General features: G+C 43.1%; 1 long non-coding RNA gene across 1 annotated transcript in view; it reads right to left on the reverse strand.

The window, feature by feature from the left end:
• The window catches only part of LOC141165925 (uncharacterized), a 123732-nt gene that overhangs the window by 85348 nt on the left and 12426 nt on the right, over positions 1-25958 (reverse strand). The window contains exon 2 of the long non-coding RNA XR_012251224.1: positions 8415-8534. This is a non-coding gene — a long non-coding RNA (uncharacterized lncRNA). The remainder of the gene's footprint in view (positions 1-8414; positions 8535-25958) is intronic.

A 25958-nucleotide genomic window follows, 5' to 3' on the forward strand; every position in this document is an offset into this window, starting at 1 on the left:
TATGGAGGACTATGTGGGGCCCATTATACTGTATACTGGTTGGCCCATGACTTTTTCCAAGTTTTTCGTTTTGGCCCTCAGTGTGTTTGAGTTTGACATCCCTGCTCTACATGATGCTGCTTTCAGATTAGGTGGCAAAACAGCTGACAGACTCCCTTTAAAGGGTTATATCCATATCAGACACTCATAGATGAGATAGAATAACCTATGACCATGGACCAGCCACAGGACATTAGGACCAAGCAAGCTTCGATAGACTGTTTCCATAATTGTCATGAAAGTGAATCAAAGTTACAGAAACAGCCTAGCATATTGATGTACAAAAGACCTGGGAAAACTACGGCCCACAGTCCCCATTCAGCCCTTTGGCTGTTAATCTCCAGCATCTGAATTAGAACAGTAACATGACTTGAAGCAGTGGCACAGGGGCCACACTCTGCAGTAGCACTTCCCACCTCCATCCTGATTGTGTGCAGAACAAAGACTGGAGTAACCTGCCGAGGGAACTGAGGAGAGGTACAGTGGGTATGGAAAGTATTCAGACCCCTTTAAATTTTTCACTCTTTATTTCATTGCAGCCATTTGGTAAATTCTAAAAAGTTCATTTTTTTTCATTAATGTACACTCTGCACCCCATCTTGACTGAAAAAAACAGAAATGTAGAAATTTTTCCAAATTTATTAAAAAAGAAAACCTGAAATATCACATGGTCATAAGCATTCAGACCCTTTGCTCAGTATTGAATAGAAGCACCCTTTTGAGCTAGTACAGCCATGTGTCTTCTTGGGAATGATGCAACAAGTTTTTGCATGTGTCTTCAGCAAAATGACAGCGCAGTGCTCCGGCGCCGCACTCCTCCCCCGGCCTTCGGCAGAACAGGACACGGCAGTGCTGGAGCACAGGGAAGAAAGGTGAGTATAAGTGTTTATTTTTTTTTGTATGCATGTGTGGCGCCCTGCTGCGCAGGGTGCTACAGAACCCAGAAGGGTGCATGGACAGATTTCTCCACAAGAGGCCCTCACTACATGTAAATACCTCCACCTTCCACCTCATACCAGCAGAGGGAGCCCTGATAGGGATATATAAAGGGAAGGTGGAGCCAGGCAGCTCAGATTAGTGATTAGTTTAGTGCTGCAGCGTGCTCAGAGTGAGAGCAGCACGCAGGCTGCTGTGTGAGGCAAGCTAGGCCTCCAGCAGCCCTGAAGCCTAGTGAGGGCCCGAGCGTGGCCGACGGCGAGGAGGAAAGGAGAGTGGAACTAAGAGGGCAGAGGAGCATACCAGGCTCACCCCAGTATATATACCGGACACCGGGTCCAAGCCTAGAGGGACCCCTTTACAGCCAGTAGGGATAACCGGAATCACAGGAGGACTACAAGTACCTGGCAAACCTGAAGCTAGACACATACAGGACCAGGTATCACGAAGGCCCCGAAGTCCAGGGAAAGTGGTTACCAACCGGAGGTCCTACTTCAGAGCAACAGGTGGAGTAGAAAAAGCAAGACACATAAGCTAGGCACAGTTGCAGGCTGGCCAGGAGCTTACACAGAGGCAGACACGGATCAGGAGGCCTTATACTCGCTCCCTGGGGAGAAGTCCAAAAGTGCGCCCTTCACCTGGAGTACCCTGGACCGTATCTAACAGCTGTACCAGTAAAGGTAACGAAGCAAAACCCCCTGTCTCTGTCCGTTACTCCAGCTGCGCCATCTACCTGCACCACAATGCCCAGCGCTCCCACGATCTATCTATCTACACTGCCCTGAGGCTCACTCCACCTGTGGGGAGCTGTACCATCTTTAGCTGCCTTGACACCTGCCTCAGAGGACTGCTGCAGCGATGGTGACCTTCACCAGACACCACAGGTGGCGTCACGAATTCTCAGAACTTTTACTAATAATTGACATCCCTTTGTGCACTGTCCGCCCTGGGCCAGCCACCGTGATGTATACTGTCCCCAAACAGTAAGGCCCCGGGGGCGCGACATATGCAGCGTGAAAGGGATGAGCGGTGCCATACATACCAGGATTGGGGGATGAGGGGGCCACACATACCAGGATTGGGTGATGAGTGGTCCACACGTACCAGGATAGGGTGATGAGGGGGCCACACATACCAGGATTGGGGGATGAGGGGTACCATACATACAAGGATTGAGGGATGAGGGGGCCATACATACCAGGATTGAGTATGAGGGGGCCACACATACCAGGATTGGGGGGGATGAGGGGACCATGCATACCAGGATTGGGGGGATGAGGGGACCATGCATATCAGGATTGGGGGAAGAGGGGTGCCATGCATACCAGGATTGGGGGAAGAGGGGTGCCATGCATACCAGGATTGGGGGGTGAGGGGTACCATGCATACCAGGATTGAGGGGTGAGGGGTACCATACATACCAGGATTGGGGGATGAGGGGTACCATGCATATCAGGATAGGGATCTGGGGGGCCATACATAGCAGGATTAGGATGAGAGGCCATGCATACCAGGATAGGGATGAGGGGTACCATGTATACCAGGATAGGGATGAGGGGTGCCATGCGTACCAGGATTGGGGGTGAGGGGTGCCATGCGTACCAGGCTTGGGGGTGAGGGGTGCCATGTGTACCAGGCTTGGGGGTGAGCGGTGCCATGCGTACCAGGATTGGGGGATGAGGGGTACAATACATACCAGGATTGAGGGATGAGGGGGCCACACATACCAGGATTGAGTATGAGGGAGCCACACATACCAGGATTGTGGGGGATGAGGGGACCATGCATACCAGGATTGGGGGGGATGAGGGGACCATGCATATCAGGATTGGGGGAAGAGGGGTGCCATGCATACCAGGATTGGGGGAAGAGGGGTGCCATGTATACCAGGATTGGGGGGTGAGGGGTACCATGCATACCAGGATTGAGGGGTGAGGGGTACCATGCATACCAGGATTGGGGATGAGGGGTGCCATGCATACCAGTATTGGGGGTGAGGGGTGCCCTGCATACCAGGATAGGGATGAGGGCAGCACATAACAGGATGGGGGAACAGGATTGGGGAGCACAAATACCAGGATGGGGGCAGCACAAATACCAGGATGGGGGCAACACATACCAGCATGGGAAACCATATACCAATAAAAATGCTCGCCACCCGGGTGTAGAACGGGCTCAATAGCTAGTATAATATAGTGGCGGCTCTCAAGTGGAGGCTGCCTGAAAAATAGTTAACACTTTGAACCACTTTCAAAGTCTAAAGCTGTTAAAAGAAGGGGAAAAAATGGAACATATGAACAGCAGGTTGTTTTGACATTGCTGTGCATACATTCTTTTTTTTTGGCATCTTTTAGCCCTTTTTCTTAGGTGGGTTGCAGGTGGATTCTGCCTGAAAAAGATAAAATGATGTCCTATGCACATAGCGTAAATTTTGAATGTTAGGATCATGTCTATTGGAACTCAGCAGCAAGTTTTGAGAGAAGTCTTGTAGACGGCAAAGAAAGAATGTATAAGGGAGGATGAGCTTTATAGGTTGCTAGCTTATGAAAGAGCTCAAGTAAGTTGGTAAGTGCATATGAAAGCAGAAATGTGTGACGGTGCAGCGAATTGTGATGAGCTTTGTGGTCTTGTAACAATTCTAAGGAACAACATGGTGCAGATGTATTCATATAACTCCTAGATAGGGCAGGACGGTGGCTCACTGGTTCGCATTGTTTTTTCGCAGTGTTGGGGTCCTGGATTCATATCCCAAGGACAACATTTGCAAAGAGTTTACATTTTTCTTAGAATGTAAATGAGGTGTTAAGATCTATGGGACGGACACAGATCTTCCCAATAATCTGCCTCCAGAGCTTATATTAAATGAAAGGGGGAGTTACTAGTGTGAGACATGAAAATCAGGAGAGCAAACTGTCAGCCATTAAAAGTCTCAAACTGGTAAAGTCTCTTTACATTTAAAATAATCTCTGGAGGCAGATTCTCGGGGAGATCTATGTCGACCCATAGATTTTAACAGTTCATTTACATAGTAAGAAAAACACGTATTTCTCTGGCATAAGACATTGGATCGTAGATATCCAGGTATCATTTTTTTAATCTCCCTATGACCTGCATGTCATATAGATGTCTTAGGAGGATTGATCCTACTGACAGATTCCCTTTAAACTAGGATGATGTCAGATATTATGCTTCTGTAGATATTTCTCACAGTAAGTAGCCTCATTTTAAAGGCAATGAATAAAGAACCGACCACAATGATTTATAGTTGCAGGTTGTGTCACAGTTGCAATATGACTCTTAATAAACACAATGGAATCACAAGGTCAAAAGTGACATTTTGTTACTGTCAAATAAACACTTCAGGAATAGGAAATTACAATGTAGCCATGAATTTTATGCAATTTGCTTGTGACTTTTAGTCACTGTGTGCTCCAGTCTTAGAAAACCTGTTACAGTATTCCTCCTATTCACACTGATTTACAATTTTCCCATTGCTCCAGTGTGTAGTTCTAGTATATTGTACAGTACTGTCTCCAACAAAAAACATAACTATAGGGAGAATATTGTATCTGGGTTTGAACCCTTGAGCCTGTGCTTTGTGGTCGGCTTCTCTTTCTGCCGAGCCACAGAAGATACACCCTTTCTCTGGGTGTTTAATTTCTGTTATCCTTGCTTCAGTCTTTTTAGGATAACAGGTGTTTTCATTTACTCATTTGTCTGCCTATCACCTTTCGGGTGTGGGTTTATATATTTTCCCCCTGCTGGTATTTCCTGTTGGTGATAGTCTCATTTGGATGTCCAGCCATACTGCTGTAGTTTAAGCCAGTCAGTGAAAAAACAGCTAGGGTTTATCGCTTTGCTGTTTATGTTCTTTCCTTGCACCTATCTTCTCTTTCTTTTTAGGAAGTAGGCGGCATATTTTCTAACAGTACGTACTGATTCCTTTATTTTGAATTTTGTGGTTTGCTTTACTCACTCTGTGATCTCTTTCTATTTCAGCACACTTTCCCTTCTGTAGGTAATCTGCACTCTACTCTGCCCTCTGGTTCTTTAGTAGGAATGTGAATTGCTCAACAGCCTTTCAGGCTGTATAGGTTTGAGTTGCCATCATCTAGTCTGTGGTTAGTGCTATCTCTGCTCATGCGGGAACCACTAGAGACTGTGCGGTCAGGATCTATAGTCTGTACAGGAAGTCTTCCTCAGCTTGTGCCCAGGCATATCACTGTGGGCTTATGATACCCTAACATCACTTAGGCGATCTTGAACTACATCTGGGCCTTCTGATGATCCTCTCAAGGGAAAAACGCGTTGAGGCATGAGAAGTGGAGATGCTATATCAAGATACCATGACCAACATCTAAAAAGAAAAGTCTCTTGTTTATCTGACGGCATGCTTTATGTATCCCTCCTAGATTAGGTATTTCTATGTCTAGAGCAGCGATTTACCTATATTGCTTACTGGGCTCAATAAGGAAAGGGAGAGTGAGTCGCCATGGAGCGGGGGCGCCAAATCCCGTCTATCTAGGGTGCCAACCTCCGCTGCTAGGTAGGAACAGCCTAGTGTCGAACCTAGAGAATGATAGGCCGCATAATGTGATATGACTTTGTTTTTTTTTATTTATTGTTTTTTCTATGCTATCTGAGTATGGCTTGGACCATACATTCTGTGCCAGATATCGAATAGGGATGTATTGAGACTGTTATTTTTGTTCAAATATAAGGGTTTATTCAGGCTCCTTTTTGCTTGATTGCATGTGCATATTATCACAACTATATGGAGTTATATAATTTTTTTGTAGCTAATAAGCTGCTGTGTCTTTTTACATAAGCACTGAGTGATTATTGCATTCAGTGCTCTAAGCAATGATATGGGCCATATATGCTGCTACATATGTCTAATCTGCAATCAGGCATCAGTATTTGACTACTGTTGCATAGGTTGAATCTATAAGCAGGTAACAGTATTTGACTAATGCTTGTGCACTTGGGTGTGTGGTGCATTTTAAATAGTTTCAAATGAAGTGATCAATTTTTAAAGGGTTTAATATACACATAAGAATTCCTCCTTCCCTTTTTTCAACTATATCGCTATTAAATTTCTAATTTACATGGGAACATGGCTGTAATAAGTACTAAGGCTAAGTTCACACAATGAATATTTAGTGCATTCTTAATGCAGCATATTTTTGCTGCGCAAAAAAGCACTGTATTAAAGTTTCAGCAAAGTGGATGGGATTTGTACAAATCTTATAACCACTGTGTCTTTTTTTAAGCAGCATATAGAGACCATATACAGTGCCTACAAGTAGTATTCAACCCCCTGCAGATTTAGCTGGTTGACACATGCGGAATTAACTTGGCATTGTGACATTTGTACTGTAGATCAGCCTGGAAATGGGAAATGCACTGCAGCAATTTTTTTTTTTTTTTATTTTTTTTTTTTTAAAAACTTTAAAAGTTAATTCAGAGTGTCATTTATTATTCAACCCCTCAAACCACAAGAATTCTGTTTGGTCCCCCAAAAGTATTAAGAAGTAGTTCAGGCACCAAGAATAATGAGCTTCACATGTGTGGATTAAAGATCTCTTTTGCCAGCCTTTTCTGACTATTTAAGACCCTCCCCAAACTTGTGAACAGCACTCAGACATGGTCAACATGGGAAAGACAAAGGAGCATTCCAAGGCCATCAGAGACAAGATCGTGGAGGGTCACAAGGCTGGCAAGGGGTACAAAACCCTTTCCAAGGAGTTGGGCCTACCTGTCTCCACTGTTGGGAGCATCATCCGTGGAAGGCTTATGGAACTACTGTTAGCCTTCCACGGCCAGGACAGCCTTTGAAAGTGTCCTCCCGTGCCGAGGCCAGGCTTGTCCGAAGAGTCAAGGCTAACCCAAGGACAACAAGGAAGGAGCTCCGGGAAGATCTCATGGCAGTGGGGACATTGGTTTCAGTCAATACCATAAGTAACATACTCCTCCGTTCCAGACGAGCCCGTAAGGTACCTTTACTTTCAAAGCGTCATGTCAAGGCTCGTCTACAGTTTGCTCATGATCACTTGGAGGACTCTGAGACAGACTGGTTCAAGGTTCTATGGTCTGATGAGACCAAGATCGAGATCTTTGGTGCCAACCACACACGTGACGTTTGGAGACTGGATGGCACTGCATACGACCCCAAGAATACCATCCCTACAGTCAAGCATGGTGGTGGCAGCATCATGCTGTGGGGCTGTTTCTCTGCCAAGGGGCCTGGCCATCTGGTCCGCATCCATGGGAAGATGGATAGCACGGCCTACCTGGAGATTTTGGCCAAGAACCTCCGCTCCTCCATCAAGGATCTTAAGATGGGTCGTAATTTCATCTTCCAACAAGACAACGACCCAAAGCACACAGCCAAGAAAACCAAGGCCTGGTTCAAGAGGGAAAAAGTCAAGGTGTTGGAGTGGCCTAGTCAGTCTCCTGACCTTAACCCAATTGAAAACTTGTGGAAGGAGCTCAAGAATAAAGTCCACATGAGACACCCAAAGAACCTAGATAACTTGGAGAAGATCTGCATGGAGGAGTGGGCCAAGATAACTCCACAGACCTGTGCCGGCCTGATCAGGTCTTATAAAAGACGATTATTAGCTGTAATTGCAAACAAGGGTTATTCCACAAAATATTAAACATAGGGGTTGTATAATAATTGACCCACACTTTTATGTTTAAAATTGAATAAAATTCAACTGAGCAACATAACTTTTTGGTTTGTAAGATTTATGCTTCTGTTCATAAAACCTACTCTCGTTTGCAGTTTGAAGGCTCTAACTTATTTGCATCTTATCAAACCAGCTAAATCTGCAGGGGGTTGAATACTACTTGTAGGCACTGTAGTGTTTGAAATCTGCGAAACGTCATTTTCTCTTACGGTAAATGTGTTTTATTTGCGGACTTTCCCCTTACACTTGAATAAGATGAGGAAAATTGTAAATACAGCAGAAGCACAATACAAAAAATGCGTGACATTCGCACATGACTTTATCACTAATGCTTTATCAAAGCTAAGTAACAGGAAATTTCCAAAACAGAGCAGTTTCATTTAAAACATGACATTCCATAACGAGACAAACTGCAGCTGCAAAAACGCAATAAAATTGCATGTAACAAAACGCAATAAAAAAACGGAATTGACCTAAATTAGCTAATAGTTGCAGAAAATCTGCAACATCAAAAACTTACCAAGTACTCATCATGGGAACTTAATCTAAGGTATTTCTGCAACAATTAGTTAATTAAGGTTATTTGCTTTTTTTTCTTGCTTTTTTTCCAGCTCAGTATGTTAACTTTTAAATAAAACTACTTTGTTTTGCAGGTATCGTTTTTGGTCAGCAACCTATATCGACAAAGTTTTGCTCCAACTTCCGCTGTGAAAACGCAATAAAAAGGAAGGTGCTTTTTTTTACCTGCAGTTTTTCCACACGCCATTCAAGTCTATGGGAACAATCTGTAAATAAATCGCCCCTCAAGTCAATTTTCTCATAGTGGTCATGAAATTTATATTGCACTTAAGCACTTTGCCAGAACTGTAAGATAAAGAAAACAAAAGAAATGAACTGGAATATAAGTTTGTGTGCCTGCACATGTTCACACTGGCTACTAAACAGACAAAACCCAAGACAAAAACAAAATGAGCAAATAGCAATAGCCTTAGACTAAATTCCCATGATGAGTATTTGGTGCTTTTTTCCAATTGCGTATTTTAGTGCACAAAAACCGCAGCATCTTACAGTTCTAAGACAAAGAAAAAATGAGCAAATACCCTGCAGTAAATAAATAAACAGCAAAAGTGCATGAAAATAATATAGGGTACTTGGTTAACATATTTTTGATCAAAAAAACTTTAAGACCATCCCACCACGTCACGGTGACCCTATTCGGGACAGTCCTAACTTCTAGTATTAAAATCTTACCATGTGTCTAATGACGTATGAATAAGGGCCGAACAGGAACGAGACAAGTACCCTATGTTATTTTCATGCACTATTGCTATTTATTTACTGCAGGGTATTTGCTCATTTTGTCTTTGTCTTGGGTCTTGTCTGTTTAGTGGCCAGTGTGAACATGTGCCTACACATTGCATGCACATCAACTTATATTCCAGTTCATTGCTTTCTGTTTCAGTTTTTGCACCCTTTGCAAGTAGGTGCGTGGCGTCCCTTTTCTTTGAGCTGGGCATTACATTTAAAAAACTCCCCACTGCTAGGTGTCCATTAGTCGGGGCCTCGGTCCTTCTCAGCCCTTATTCACATTTACATCATTAGACACATGGTAAGGTTTTTATATTCGTTATTAGGACCATCCCAAATAAGGTCACCTCAACGTGGTGGGATGGTTTTTACGTTTTTTTTTTAAATCAAAAATATGTTAACCAAGTACCCTATGTTATTTTCATGCACTATTGCTATTTATTTCAGGGTATTTTCTCATTTTGACTTTGTCTTAGAACTGTAGTGTGCGGCAGTTTCTGTGCACTAAAATACGCAATAGGAAAAAAGCACCAAATACTTATCATGGGAATTTAGTCTAAGGCTACGTTCCCACAATGAACTTTTGGTGAGTGTTTGATGTTCCAGGTTTTCTGCACCTATTGAGTAAATTAGGTTACTTACATTTTTTCATTGAGTTTTTGAGTGCATATTTTAGAAAGGTTTCACCGCTTTTTTGACGCTGAGGTTTTTGTCTCTTGTTGGTATGTCATGTTTTACATAAAGCTACTTTGTTTTTGATACTTCCTGGTATTTGACTTTGACAAAACTTTATGTGTTTCTGAAAATCTACATCAAAAATTCACCAAAAGCTCATTGTGAGAACATAACCATAGACAGGATTGCTGCTTATAGTACGCAAATTGACTCATCAGAGAAAAAGAGGACTTGTACTATATAACGCCACCTATTGGAAGTAGCAATCCTACAAGTCACAATCAACCCTTTAATGAGTCGTGCAATATGACTTAGGATAATAGCCAAATCAGAATCTCAATTTGCAGACATGGTGTTTCGGGCTGTTGGCCCTCATCAGTGCAAAGTATGAGAACTGATTTGGCTAGGTGAGAGGCTCTGGACTGAGGTCTAAGGGGTAGCGTTTCTCCTTATGGAGAGTGACACACCAGCTCTGGCACGTCAAGGTAAGGAGGCTTATTTAGCCACAATAGATCAATTTAACTTTTGGATGTAGGGTCCATGTTTTTTCTTCAGCTACTAAAATAACTAAAATATGATTGCTATATAGCAGAGGTGAGTGGAACTTTTGAATTCAGTAGCTTCAATTAATTTTCAAAGAGATTTGATTAGCAGCAAATCGATTATACTCCAAAGCCTACAATTATCCTGAATGACACATCTCTATTCCTCATTCTCTAACCTTCTTCCCTTCTTCATCTGTACAATTTATTCAGTATTTTACTGCTTTCTCTGCCTATCGCTATTTTTAAGATGTTAACTGTGTGACATCCTCATACTACTCAGATGCATCACAAAATGCTGCTGCATTCCCTCCTTCTGCTTTTATACAGGCTATGATAGTTCCTCCTGATTGGCTGTGCTTCACCATAATTTATGATAGCTGCAAGGCATTAGGAAGAAGCCTGAAAGAGGTCATGTGATCCTTCTTTGGCTGATCCAATCTTCTGCACTCTACAAAATGATGGAGACATTAATTTGCTCAAATGTTCCTAGTTCAGTGAATAAAAATTTGAGATAAATTTGATTTGCATTTAATCAATTTGCTCATCTCTATTAGATAGACCGGTTATAGATTTTGCACTGAAATCCAAAGAAGATAAAAAGATAGATACTTACTGCAGATATATAGAATAATTATTAATTACTACAACTGCAACTTTCAAATCCCATATGCTTTGGTTGGCGAGACATAGCAAAGGGAAGGTTCAATAAAATGTGACTAACACATTTTCAAAGTGATGTTTAAAAAGTTAAAAACAACAATATTAATTTATGGCTTGACACCGACCTTATGTCATCTGGAATTATAGGCTTTCATGTTGTGGTACTGTTTGCTGTTTTATGGTCCACTAGGTGTGACTCTGTATGAATGTGTTAGCGCTAAATTGTTTCCTGTAGCTTTACTCAATGATGCCGAGCTATCCTGTGTCATTCAAGCAATTAACTCCGGGACGCCATCTTTTAGAAAACACATTGTGAATTTCTGTGTATCCTTTTCAGAATATAAGTGATGCATACACAACGTGATTACTTTAACTGCCTTTCATCTATTTTTCTTCCCCATGCAGACCTGCTAAGACAATTTCTGTAATTTGCAATGATTCTGCCAGCTCCAGCAAAAATCGTGGAAAATGAGAGAAGTAAATTAGCAGCATCATGGTCAGGGTTATTTTATATGCTGAAGTTGCTTCTAGCTATGTGTGTAACAGAACAAAGAGAATTATAAATGAGGATTTTTCGTTATATTTTTCCAGAGAGGGTTGCTAGTGGCATCATTGTGGCACAACTTTTAACATAACACACACATATCTATTTTAGCTTGTCCGCCAAGGGAATTTAATGTTACCGAACATCATGTTCCATAAATATGATGGGTCATATGGTTTTCACAGGCAGTGAGAAAGCCTCAAAAATTAACTGTATTTCTCACATTTATCAGTGCTGTTCCTCTTGATAAAAAAGCGTCATACTAAACAGTTAAATCTAAAGAATGCACGGGGAGAAGTATGCCATAATAATAGATGAAACATCCATTAATCACAGCAGTTCAAAGGATTAAACAAAATTAGCTGAAATAATTGGATTGGCGCAATCCCATTCTCATATTTTAAAAGGCACCAGGGACCGAGCCGCTGCTCATGAGTGACAGGTCTCTCCCCATTTATGCATGAAGGGAGAGACCTGTCAATCAAGGAGCGTGAGAAGGGAGAAGCCTATTCTACTAGTTTCCCATGTGGCTCGGTGCCTGTGGATCAGGCAGCATGCATCAGCTGTCAGGTTCCCTTTAGTTCTAAGGTTTTTTTATACTCAACTTATTGTTTATGGGCCCATTGGAGGTGAATTATAAAATAAAAACCTGTAGTCTCCTTCCAGACTGGCTCTGCTCCTCTGCACTGGCTACTGTGTCTCTTTTGGTGTACTTGCATAAATATTGTCGAGTGGCGGCTGCACCAATAAATGTCAGTTATTCAGTTGCAGACTTCACATTCTTTCTGTTTGGATAGAATGTGAAGACTTCAGCTGATCAAAGACCGCTGGCTGGAGTCATCACATGACATTGTTTATGCTAGGACAGCAAAGGGGACAGTATAGAGGAGCAGAACTGGTCCCTTTTTTTTAATTATCCACCCTGGACCCATACATGATAAGTTTTTAAGTAGGAAACAAAAACTGTTATGATCTGCTACAAGAACTAAGGAAAGAAAGGGAATCTGTCCCTACAATAAGACTAAGCTGATTCCCTACGTTGCAGCGGGCGACCTGTTCCTTGTGAACAGACCCGCTTTCGTCCTCAGCTAGTCTGAACGCAGACCTATAGAATAAAGGGAGGGGTCCCTAAAAGAACTAAGGACTGGGACAAAATTGGACACCTCCTAGCAGATGTTGTAGCGGAGCAAAAAGACAAACAGACAAAAAGTACTTAGAGGTCCAAAGGACCAAACGAACTAGAGAGATAGGTACAAAAGCACCTGGCTAGATAGAGAGTCAAATAACACTGAAGTCCAGCAAAGCCAGAAGGGCGGAGCTGGAATAAATAGGCAGCAGGTCACGTGACCACAAAATAGAAAAAAATTAACAGGAGAGTTCTAACAGTACCCCCTTTTCTATGAGGATCCTCCGGATCCTCCAGGCCCAGGCCTATCAGGAAACCTCCTGTGGAACACTGACAAGTCTAGGGGCAAAGACATCATCCGCCCTTACCCAGGAGTTATCCTCGGGACCGAAACCTTTCCAAGCAACGAGATACTGCAATCTCCCTCTATGTCTTCTGGAATTCAGGATACGAGAAATTTCATATTCGCCGTCTTCCACCACCGGAGGAACTGTGACAGTAGCATCCCTATCCGATACATTAGCCTTTTTCAACAAGAAAACATGAAACACAGGATTAATCTTCCAGGAGGTGGGGACCTCCAACCTAACAGCAGAGTGATTAACCACCTGAAGCACGTTAAATGGCCCCACAAACTTCGGACCCAATTTTTTAGAGGGAATCCTCAACCGCAGATTCTTTGAGGACAACCAAACCATGTCACACACCGTAAACAAAACGTCTTTACGTTTACTGTTAAAATACTTCTTGGACTTTTTGTTAGCCTCTTGAAGGTTACAACGTACGTCAGTCCAAACTCTCTCCAAATCACCGGAAAAATTCTCCTCCTCTGGCACCGCCGACCCCAATTTGGAGAATGAACCAAATGACGGATGTCTCCCAGTACAACAAAAAAAAGGAGAACACCCAGCAGAAGATGATGTATGGTTGTTAACAGCAAATTCAGCGAGTGGCAGAAACTCAGACCACCCCTCTTGATTGTCTGCCACAAAACAACGCAAAAACTGTTCAACATCCTGGTTCTTTCTTTCTGTCTGTCCATTAGACTCAGGATGATACCCAGATGAAAATGACAAATGGACTCCCAACCTGTCACAAAAAGCACGCCAAAAGTGAGCCACAAACTGAGGTCCCCTATCAGAAACAATGTCGGTGGGAACGCCATAGAGTCTGACAATTTCTTTAACAAACGCCTTAGCGAATGTCTTAGCACAGGGTAGTTTAATGAAAGGAACCAAATGACACATCTTGCTAAAACGGTCCACGACCACCCAGATGACAGTGAAACCCTTGGACACAGGAAGGTCAGTAATAAAATCCATTGCCAGATGCATCCAAGGTGCACTAGAAACCTCCAGAGGGCAAAGCAACTCCGCAGCAGGGGTATGCAAAGCCTTTAACCTAGCACACACCGTACATTGACGCACCCACTTGATGACTTCCTTCTGCCACCCTGGCCACCAAAAACTGCGACTTATAAGTCTCTTAGTCTCAGAAATTCCTGGATGACCTGCCAACCGAGACTCATGATATTCCACAAACATATCTTTCCTAAAGGTTCTAGGCACAAACAACCTCCCATGGGGAGTGTTAGATGGGGCATTCTCCTGTGCTTTCAGAATCCCATCTTCCAAAACATAGTCCAATGCTGCTACCACAACTCCTTCCTGTAAAATGCTCTCCTCCTCCTCGATACAAACCATGGGAGAAAAACTGCGAGATAAAGCATCGGCTTTAACATTCTTGGTACCACGGATGTAAGTAACAGAAAAATTAAACCGAGAAAAAAAAAGTGCCCACCTAGCCTGACGGGCATTCAAGCGCTTGGCAGCATCCAGATAAATCAAATTTTTATGATCAGTGAAAACCTGAACTGGAAATTTAGCACCTTCCAAGAAATGCCGCCAATGTTCAAACGTGAGTTTAATAGCCAGCAATTCCCGATTACCAACATCGTAATTAAGTTCGGTTTCTGAAAATTTTTTCGAAAAAAAAACACAGGGATGTACTCCATCCTTGTTCTCCTGAGACAAAACCGCACCGACCCCCACCGAAGAAGCATCAACCTCGACCAAAAAAGGCTTGGTCTCATCAGGCTGCATAAGGATAGAGGCAGAACTGAACCTCTCCTTGAGATACACAAAAGCTTCAATGGCTTCAGTAGTCCACTGGACCGTATTCACACCTTTCCTGGTGAGATCGGTCAGCGGCTTAACAATTCTAGAAAAATTCTTAATGAATTTTCTGTAATAATTGGCGAAACCCAAAAATCTTTGTATCGATTTCAAACCAATAGGCCTAGGCCATTCCTGCACAGCCTAAACCTTCACCGGGTCCATCTCAAAGCCCTCGCTGGAGATAATGTAGCCCAAAAAACTAATTCTCTGCACAGCGAACTCACATTTCTCCAGCTTAGCAAAAAGTGAATTGTCACTTAATAACTGCAATACCTCACGCACGCTCTGCCAATGAGACTCTACATCTGGCGAATAAATCAAAATGTCATCCAAATACACAACCACATTCTTACCAATCAAAGGTCTCAGGATGTCATTAATAAGGTTCTGAAAAAACGCGGGTGCATTGGTAAGACCAAAAGGCATCACCAGATTCTCAAAATGACCTACCGGAGTGTTAAAAGCAGTTTTCCATTCATCACCCTCCTTTATTCGTAACAAATTGTATGCCCCACGGAGATCAATTTTAGAGAATCACTTGGCCCCCACTAACTGGTTAAACAAGTCAGGAATTAACGGCAATGGGTAGGAATTGCGTACGGTAATTTTATTAATTTTGCGAAAGTCCAGACATGGACGGAAACCGCCGTCCTTTTTTTTTTACAAAAAAAAATCCAACAGCCACAGGTGACTTAGAAGATCTAATGTGACCAGCAGCCAAGCTCGTCTGTATGTATTCCTCCAAGGCCTTTCTCTCAGGGATAGTCAGATTAAATAAGCGACTCTTGGGAAGAGTAGCCCCAGGAACAAACTCAATGGTGCAATCATAGTCCATATGAGGAGGTAAAACTTGCGACTCCTCCTCTGAAAAAACCTTCCAAAAATCCTGAATAGGTATGTGTAATTCCCCTTTCTCCACAGCCGCAATGCGACCGTTACAACACTTATTATAGCACTTAGGACTCCATGACTTATTCTCATTAGTAGACCAGTCCAGTAAAGGATTGTGCAGTTTTAACCAAGGCAAACCTAAAACTACTGGAGAAGGTAAATTATTTAATACCACCAAATCCAAATTTTCCTGGTGAATACCATTGATAGTGAGGGGAAATTCAGCAACCTTGTGAGTAATACATTTCAAAGGAGTGTTGTCAATAGCAATCACAGAAATAGGTGATGACAAAGGTTTGGATTCCAATTTAAGTTTTTCCAAAAACCCCTTATCAATCACATTAAGTGTTGAACCACAATCCACAAATACCTGAAATTCAATCAAATCTTCCTGCAATAAGGTACTCCCTGAAAGAAATACTCCCTTAGAATTCAAACAAGCAATACGGGCTTAAACGAAGCTCACAGTTCTTAATTAAATGGTCAGATTTACCACAGTAAAAACACAATCCCTTGGAAAACCTGCGGTCTCTTTCATGAGAGCGGAGTGACATCGCCCCAACCTCCATCTGCTCTCCGCCGTCCGAGCAGACCCCCCGAGGACCAGGAGCCGCCATTGCAGGAATTTTCTCATCATTAACCCTGGCACGCAGTCTCCTGTCCACACGTATAGCTAATTGCATGGCCTCTTGCAAGGTCACAGGTGCAGGGAATGCAATCAGCAGATCTTTAACCCTTTCACTTAGACCGGCAAGAAACGAACATTTTAACGCCGAATCATTCCATTTCACTTCTGAAGACCACCTTCTGAAGTGTGTACAATAATTTTCAACATCACCTGACCCCTGCTTCAAACGTCTCAGTTCTGTCTCAGCAGATCAGACTCGATCAGGATCATCATACAATAATCCCTGTGACAGTGTCACTGGTTTCATATGTGAGGGGAGGTATGTGTCACTCAGGATGCTCTCCTGTGTGAACTAAGACCTACTTTATTTTTCGGCCAGCATGTTATATGCTGGTAGGCTTACTCTGTTAAAGGGTGTGCGGTTTTATGGGAATGACAAAGAGGGCGGGACGCCATTCCCCCTACCTCCCCTCAGGGTGTAGATGAGCAATGTGTAAAAGCTCAGTCCCTTTTTTTTTCTCTGGAGTGTGGTCTGGAGAGGGAAGTCTCCAGACAGTATTGTGGAAGCTGCAGAGCTTTTCACATGGACTTTAGCAGTGTAGTTTATGCTACCGAGAGCGGGCGGAACCCGCTCATCTATGGACTGAGTTATACTTTGTTTTGGTTTTTTTTCCGTTTAACCCAGAGGGGTCATGTTTGTTTTTCCTGTGAAACCTGCATGAGTTTATGGCTGATAATAAACCAGCAGAAAGGAAACCTGAGAACGTGTGTCCTGAGTCTGCCTCCAGGAGAGCCGAGCGAGTCGTCTTGCCACACCCCATAGCAGAAAAAAAATCCTCCACTGATCTAAAACACGGATCATTAGGTTGGAAAGAAAAGGCCCACCCCTGTGGTTCCTTGCGCAAAAGTGACATGATAAACCCAATGCGCTGTGATTCATTCCCAGAGGACCTGGGTCTCAAATGAAAATATAATAAACAAGTATTTTTAAAGGAAAAAAAGTCTTGTTGTTTACCATCAAAAATATCAGGCAGTCCTACCTTTGGTTCCACAAAATGCGCTCCAGGACAGCTACTCACGTGTTGCTGGAGCTCGGCCACCTCTAGAGACAATCCCTGCAGGCGTTGAGCCAACTCTTGAACAGACACCATACTGATCCCCGGATTTCTTTCCTAAGTTTTAGTTTGGGCTGGACTTACTGTTATGATCTGCTACAAGAACTAAGGAAAGAAAGGGAATCTGCCCCTACAATAAGACTAAGCTGATTCCCTACGTTGCAGCGGGCGACCTGTTCCTTGTGAACAGACCCGCCTTCGTCCTCAGCTAGTCTGAACGCAGACCTATAGAATAAAGTGAGGGGTCCCTAAAAGAACTAAGGACTGGGACAAAATTGGACACCTCCTAGCAGATGTTGTAGCGGAGCAAAAAGACAAACAGACAAAAAGTACTTAGAGGTCCAAAGGATCAAACGAACTAGGGAGATAGGTACAAAAGCACCTGGCTAGATAGTCAAATAACACTGAAGTCCAACAAAGCCAGAAGGGCGGAGCTGGAATAAATAGGCAGCAGGTCACGTGACCACAAAATAGGAAAAAAACTAACAGGAGAGTTCTAACAAAAACCCTTTAATACCTCCGAACTGCTGATTTTGCTAAGAGACAAGAGTAACACCAGTCCAATTTTTTTTATAGATTTGTTCCATGACTAGGAGCCACTTGAATTTCCTGACAATCCAGCTAAGATGTCTGGACTTAGTTTGGTTTTTGTGTGTAATAACAACCAAAATAGGCAAGCAGAATTTTAGAGTCTCCATTCCTTCCCATAGGCTACCCTGGTCCAGGAAATGCTTTCCTGATGATGGAAAAAAATTGGGTGAATTTCCTTACCATCATTAGCTGGACTGGTGAGATGTTACCTTTTTGCTGCACAGATTTCGTTACACCGGCTAATCAAACGTGGTTGTACAAAAATTCAGCAAATTCAGCTGGGGCAGAACGGGGCGACAGAACGTGGGTGTCACACCACAGCTCATCTAAATCAAAAGAAGCTGTGGCATATCTTACGACAGAAATCTTACTCCATGCGGGGGCATTTATGCATATAGCATTTATGCATACTTTATCGAAGTGCCATAATTTAGCAAAGTGCCCTGGCAGTTAGAAAATGGCATTGCTAATATTCATCTTTCTTCTCTTCTTACAGGTATATATTTTTCACTGCTTGTGTGATCTGTCCTGAAAACTGCATTATATCTCCATGCAATGCTCTGCAGCCTATCAATTTCTGGTATATATTTTTCACTGCTTGTGTGATCTGTCCTGAAAACTGCATTATATCTCCATGCAATGCTCTGCAGCCTATCAATTTCTGGTATATATTTTTCACTGCTTGTGTGATCTGTCCTGAAAACTGCATTATATCTCCATGCAATGCTCTGCAGCCTATCAATTTCTGGTATATATTTTTCACTGCTTGTGTGATCTGTCCTGAAAACTGCATTATATCTCCATGCAATGCTCTGCAGCCTATCAATTTCTGGTATATATTTTTCACTGCTTGTGTGATCTGTCCTGAAAACTGCATTATATCTCCATGCAATGCTCTGCAGCCTATCAATTTCTGGTATATATTTTTCACTGCTTGTGTGATCTGTCCTGAAAACTGCATTATATCTCCATGCAATGCTCTGCAGCCTATCAATTTCTGGTATATATTTTTCACTGCTTGTGTGATCTGTCCTGAAAACTGCATTATATCTCCATGCAATGCTCTGCAGCCTATCAATTTCTGGTATATATTTTTCACTGCTTGTGTGATCTGTCCTGAAAACTGCATTATATCTCCATGCAATGCTCTGCAGCCTATCAATTTCTGGTATATATTTTTTCACTCCTCTAGCTTTTTTATTCCATGATACTTAAAGGTCATCACACTTACTTTAAGAGTTTATGATCCATGCCGAGTTTACTAGTCTGTTTTTTTTTTTTCCCTGCACTTTATGGTCTCCTGTTGTCTTTTAAGCTAGTGATTGATTGTTAATGAGTTAAATCTGTGCAGATCTAAGCAGATACGTCCCTATATATTGAGACTTAGTTAAGGGGAGGCATTTATGCGGGGGCATTTATGCATATAGCATTTATGCATACTTTATCGAAGTGCCATAATTTAGCAAAGTGCCCTGGCAGTTAGAAAATGGCAGTTGGACAGGGCAGGAGACAGGTAAGACATGCAAGACAATTAAACAAACTTGCTTCCAGGTCATCTTTTTGGCAAACAGTATTCACCATTTGTATCTGTGCCATTTATACTCTGGTTGCTACAATCATCCACATTCACCGTTCTCCCACAAATGCGGCACACTTCATCCATATTAATCCCTCACTCCTCTCTTCTCCTATGTACAGTTGTCATGCTCTCTTCACAATGTTATACCACGCAGATCCATTCATTCCCACCATACAACGCAGGAAACGCTCTCACAAATCACTCAATCATCTGCTCACTCTCTGTATCTTCCTTCTATTAGTCGCAGGTGATATTTCTCCCAACCCAGGACCCTCCAGTAATAATAACACTAACTCTTTCCCTGTTACATTCAGAAACCCTGCTAATCTCATTAATATTCCCTGCATATCTTCTGTCTCATTCAACTGTGCCCTTTGGAATGCACGCTCAGCTTGTAATAAACTCTTTTACATCCATGACTTTTTCCTCTCTAATTCCCTCAACCTTCTGGCTCTCACTGAAACCTGGATCCAGCAGTCGGACACCACCGCCGCTGCAGCTCTCTCCTATGGTGGCCTACATTTCTCTCATACCCCGCGACCTGACAACAGATCAGGTGGAGGTGTTGGTCTGCTTCTTTCAACAAAATGTACTTTTCAGGTTATCCCCCCTGTACCCTCCCTTATCTTCCCGTCCTTTGAGGCCCACACAGTCAGACTCTACCGGCCCTTCTCCCTGCGAGTGGCGGTTGTCTATCGCCCCCCAGGTCCCCCCCGTCAATTCCTGGATCACTTTGCTGCCTGGCTTACAAATTTTCTATCCTGCGACATCCCCACGATAATCATGGGAGACTTTAACATCCCAATTGGCGATCCTCTTTCCCCATCTGCCACGCATCTTTTATCATTAACCTCCTCCTTCGGCCTTTCACAGCTTGCTAATTCTCCTACACATGAGGACGGGAACACATTGGACCTGATCTTCTCCCGGCTTTGCTCAGTACATGACTTTACTAACTCTCCCCTTCCACTCTCTGACCATAATCTTCTTTCATTCTCTGTCAAGAACTGTGACTCTACTCAAGACACTCCCACCGTCCACACTTATAGAAATTTACGCGCCATTAACACCCAGAAATTTATAAAAAGGTTGCAATCATCATTGGCCCCAATCTCCTCCCTCTCATGTCCCGAATCTGCATTGAAGCATTATAACAAAATAATGCTATGCGCCCTGGATGAAGCCGCACCTCCTACACAAAGAACAATTCGGCATAGACGGCGACAACCCTGGCACACGCCTCAAACACGTCTTCTCCAGAGGTACTCCAGGTGCGCTGAACGGCTGTGGAGAAAATCAAATCTGCCCGAAGATTTCCTCCACTATAAATTTATGCTGAAAACATATAACTCTGCCCTTCACCTCTCCAAACAAACCTACTTTAACAACCTCATCATCTCACTTTCCAATAATCCTAAACGACTCTTTGACACGTTTCATTCTCTCCTCAATCAAACAGCACAGGCCCCGACCACCGACCTCAGCGCTGACGATCTGGCTAACTATTTCAAAGAAAAAATTGACCATATCCGACAGGAAATTTTCTCCCAATCCCCAAATGTTATGCATGCTCCCCCCCACCACATTGTATCTTGCTCATTTTCTGACTTCGAACCAGTCACGGAAGATGAAGTGATCAGGCTCCTTGCATCTTCTCGCCCTACCACCTGCACCAGCGACCCTATTCCCTCACATCTCCTTCAGTCCCTTGCCCCAGCTGTCACCTCTCACCTAACTAAAATTTTCAACCTTTCCCTCTCATCTGGTATCTTTCCCTCTTCTTTTAAACACGCCAGCATACAACCATTACTTAAAAAACCATCCCTCGACCAGAACTGCACGGCAAACTACAGACCTGTTTCCAATCTTCCCTTTATCTCTAAACTCCTGGAACGCCTGGTCCACTCCCGTCTAATCCGCTATCTCTCAGACAACTCTCTTCTTGACCCTTTACAATCTGGTTTCCGCTTTTTACATTCTACTGAAACTGCCCTCACTAAAGTCTCTAATGATCTACTAACAGCTAAATCTAATGGTCACTACTCCCTGCTGATTCTCCTGGATCTCTCTGCAGCATTTGACACTGTGGATCACCAGCTCCTCCTCACTATGCTCCGCACTATTGGCCTCAAGGACACGGTTCTCTCCTGGTTCTCCTCTTATCTCTCTGACCGCTCCTTCTCTGTGTCTTTTGCCGGCTCCTCCTCCTCCCTACTTCCTCTTACTGTCGGGGTTCCTCAAGGATCAGTCCTAGGCCCCCTTCTTTTCTCCTTATACACCGCTCCTATTGGACAAACAATCAGTAGATTCGGTTTTCAGTACCATCTCTATGCTGATGACACCCAATTATACACCTCTGCTCCGGACATCACCCCTGCATTACTACAAAAGACCAGTGATTGTCTTTCTGCTGTGTCTAACATTATGTCCTCCCTCTACCTAAAACTGAATCTGTCAAAAACTGAACTACTCGTCTTTCCTCCCTCCATTAATCTACCTGTGCCCGATATTGCCATCTCCGTTTGTGGCTCAACCATTACTCCCCAGCTACAAGCCCGCTGTCTTGGGGTCATTTTTGATTCAGATCTTTCTTTCACTCCTCACATCAAATCACTCGCTCGTTCATGTCATCTACACCTCAAAAACATCTCAAGAATCAGGACTTTTCTCACCTTTGACTCGGCAAAAACTCTTACTGTCGCTCTTATTCATTCTCGTCTTGACTATTGCAACGCTCTACTAATCGGTCTCCCTCTTACTAAACTCTCCCCTCTCCAATCCGTCCTGAACGCAGCAGCCAGGATCATATTCCTCGCCAACCGCTACTCAGATGCCTCTTCCCTGTGCCAGTCATTGCATTGGTTGCCCATCCAATATAGAGTTCGTTTTAAACTTATCACGCTTACCCACAAAGCGCTCCATGCTTCAGTACCCCCCTACATCTCCTCCCTTGTCTCAGTCTACCACCCTACACGTGCCCTCCGTTCTGCAAATGACTTGAAACTAAAATCCTCCATAATCCGAACTTCCCACTCCCGTCTCCAAGATTTCTCGCGTGCTGCGCCAATTCTCTGGAATGCACTACCCAGGACAGTTCGATTAATTCCCAATACCCACAGTTTCAAGCGAACCCTAAAAACACATTTCTTTAGACTGGCGTATCACCTAAACACACTCTGTCCATCCCAGCTTTCCCCCATATTAAAATCTTCTTCAACTTCGGGTTCAAACCAACCATGCACATAAAAGCCTCTGTCAGGACTGCACACATACTGGCTGGCGACCAGTCCATGTATTATTATTTATCCTATTCAGTATATCAAGGCTGCATTATACAATATATGTACTTTTTACCTTTTGTGTCTCCCCCACTTCCTCATAGACTGTAAGCTCGCGAGCAGGGCCCTCACTCCGTTCGATATGAGATATGCTTATTCTGTATTGTCTGTATAAGTCCCCCCTAAAATTTGTAAAGTGCTGCGGAATATGTTGGCGCTATAAAAATAAACTATTATTATTATTATTATTTGTGGCAAGATACACAGAAGCGCATGCTATTTTTGAGATGCACTTGATTTATTAACCCCTTAAGGACCTTGGGATTTTCCGTTTTTGCATTTTCGTTTTTTGCTCCCCTTGTTCCCAGAGCCATAGCATTTTTATTTTTTGGTCAATATGGCCATGTGAGGGCTTATTTTTTGCAGGACAAGTTGTTATCATATCGTGTACGGGAAAACGGGAAAAAAATTCCAAGTGTAATGAAACTGCAAAAAAAGTGCGATACCACAGATGTTTTTTTTTAATTTGTTTTACCACGTTCACTGAATGCTAAAACTAACCTGCCATTATTATTCTCCAGGTCATTACGAATTTGTAGATACCAAACATGTATAGGTCCTTTTTTATTTAAGTGGTGAAAAAAAAATCCAAAAAAAAAAAAGGCACCTGTAGCGTCTCCATTTTTCGGGATCTGGGGCCGGGTGAGGGCTTATTTTTTGCGCGCCAAGCTGAAGTTTTTATTGATACCATTTTCGGGTAGATCCGATGTTTTGATCGCCCGTTATTGCACTTTATTGCAATGTTGCGGTGACCAAAAAATGTAATTCTGGCGTTTAGAATTTTTTTCTCGTTATGCCGTTTACCGATAGGATTAATCTTTTTTATATTGATAGATCGGGCGATTCTTAACGCAGCGATACCAAATATGTGTACAGTACAGACCAAAAGTTTGGACAGCTTCTCATTTAAAGATTTTTCTGTATTTTCATGACTATGAAAATTGTACATTTACACTGAAGGCATCAAAACTATGAATTAACACATGTGGAATTATATACTTAACAAAAAAGTGTGAAACAACTGAAAATATGTCTTATATGCTAGGCTCTTCAAAGTAGCCACATTTTGCTTTGATGACTGCTTTGCACACTCTTGGCATTCTCTTGATGAGCTTCAAGAGGTAGTCACCGGAAATGGTCTTCCAACAATCTTGAAGGAGTTCCCAGAGATGCTTAGCACTTGTTGGCCCTTTTGCCTTCACTCTGCGGTCCAGCTCACCCCAAACCATCTCGATTGGGTTCAGGTCTGGTGACTGTGGAGGCCAGGTCATCTGGCGTAGCACCCCATCACTCTCCTTCTTGGTCAAATAGCCCTTACACAGCCTGGAGGTGTGTTTGGGGTCATTGTCCTGTTGAAAAATAAATGATGGTCCAACTAAACGCAAACCGGATGGAATAATATGCCGCTGCAAGATGCTGTGGTAGCCATGCTGGTTCAGTATGCCTTCAATTTTGAATAAATCCCCAACAGTGTCACCAGCAAAGAACCCCCACACCATCACACCTCCTCCTCCATGCTTCACGGTGGGAAACAGGCATGTAGAGTCCATCCGTTCACCTTTTCTGCGTCGCACAAAGACACGGTGGTTGGAACCAAAGATCTCAAATTTGGACTCATCAGACCAAAGCACAGATTTCCACTGGTCTAATGTCCATTCCTTGTGTTCTTTAGCCCAAACTTGTCTCTTCTGCTTGTTGCCTGTCCTTAGCAGTGGTTTCCTAGCAGCTATTTTACCATGAAGGCCTGCTGCACAAAGTCTCCTCTTAACAGTTGTTGTAGAGATGTGTCTGCTGCTAGAACTCTGTGTGGCATTGACCTGGTCTCTAATCTGAGCTGCTGTTAACCTGCGATTTCTGAGGCTGGTTACTTGGATAAACTTACCCTCAGAAGCAGAGGTGACTCTTGGTCTTCCTTTCCTGGGACTGTCCTCATGTGAGCTAGTTTCTTTGTAGCGCTTGATGGTTTTTGCAACTGCACTTGGGGACACTTTCAAAGTTTGCCCAATTTTTCGGACTAACTGACCTTCATTTCTTAAAGTAATGATGGCCACTCGTTTTTCTTTACTTAGCTGCTTTTTTTCTTGCCATAATACAAATTCTAACAGTCTATTCAGTAGGACAGTCAGCTGTGTATCCACCTGATTTCTGCACAACACAACTGATGGTCCCAACCCCATTTATAAGGCAAGAAATCCCACTTATTAAACCTGACAGGGCACACCTGTGAAGTGAAAACTATTTCCGGTGACTACCTCTTGAAGCTCATCAAGAGAATGCCAAGACTGTGCAAAGTAGTCATCAAAGGAAAAGGTGGCTACTTTGAAGAACCTAGAAAATAAGACATATTTTCAGTTGTTTCACACTTTTTTGTTAAGTATATAATTCCACATGTGTTAATTCATAGTTTTGATGCATTCAGTGTGAATGTACAATTTTCATAGTCATGAAAATACAGAAATATCTTTAAATGAGAAGGTGTGTTCAAACTTCAAGAAAGAATTTGTGGTCCAGACGGACGCTTCAGAGGTTGGTCTAGGGGCTGTACTCTCCCAAGAGATAAATGGGGAAGAACATCCCATTCTCTATCTAAGCCGAAAGCTGTTTTCCTGCGAGAAGAACTATGCCATAGTAGAGAAAGAGTGTTTAGCCATAAAATGGGCCGTGGATACACTGAAATATTACCTACTAGGCCGGAAGATTAGATTAGTATCAGACCATGCCCCGTTGAGATGGTTGAGGGAGAAGAGGGGTAAAAATGCCAGGGTAACTAGATGGTTCCTAGGACTTCAAGAGTTTAACTTTCACGTGGAGCATAGGCCCGGGAAGTTACATGGGAATGCAGATGCCCTCTCTAGGATTCCCTGCCTGGTGTCAGAAGGTGCCCAAACCCCCGGCTTTGGGCAGAGGGGGGGAATATGTGACAGTGTCACTGGTTTTATATGTGAGGGGAGGTATGTGTCACTCAGGATGCTCTCCTGTGTGAACTAAGACCTACTTTATTTTTCTGCCAGCATGTTATATGCTGGTAGGCTTACTCTGTTAAAGGGTGTGCGGTTTTAAGGGAATGGCAAAGAGCGCGGGACGCCATTCCCCCTACCTCCCCTCAGGGTG

Source organism: Phyllobates terribilis, unplaced genomic scaffold, assembly GCF_046119375.1.
Source record: "Phyllobates terribilis strain yellow unplaced genomic scaffold, ASM4611937v1 Scaffold_1__5_contigs__length_1240528914, whole genome shotgun sequence".
In the NCBI taxonomy this organism is placed as follows: Eukaryota; Metazoa; Chordata; class Amphibia; order Anura; family Dendrobatidae; genus Phyllobates; species Phyllobates terribilis.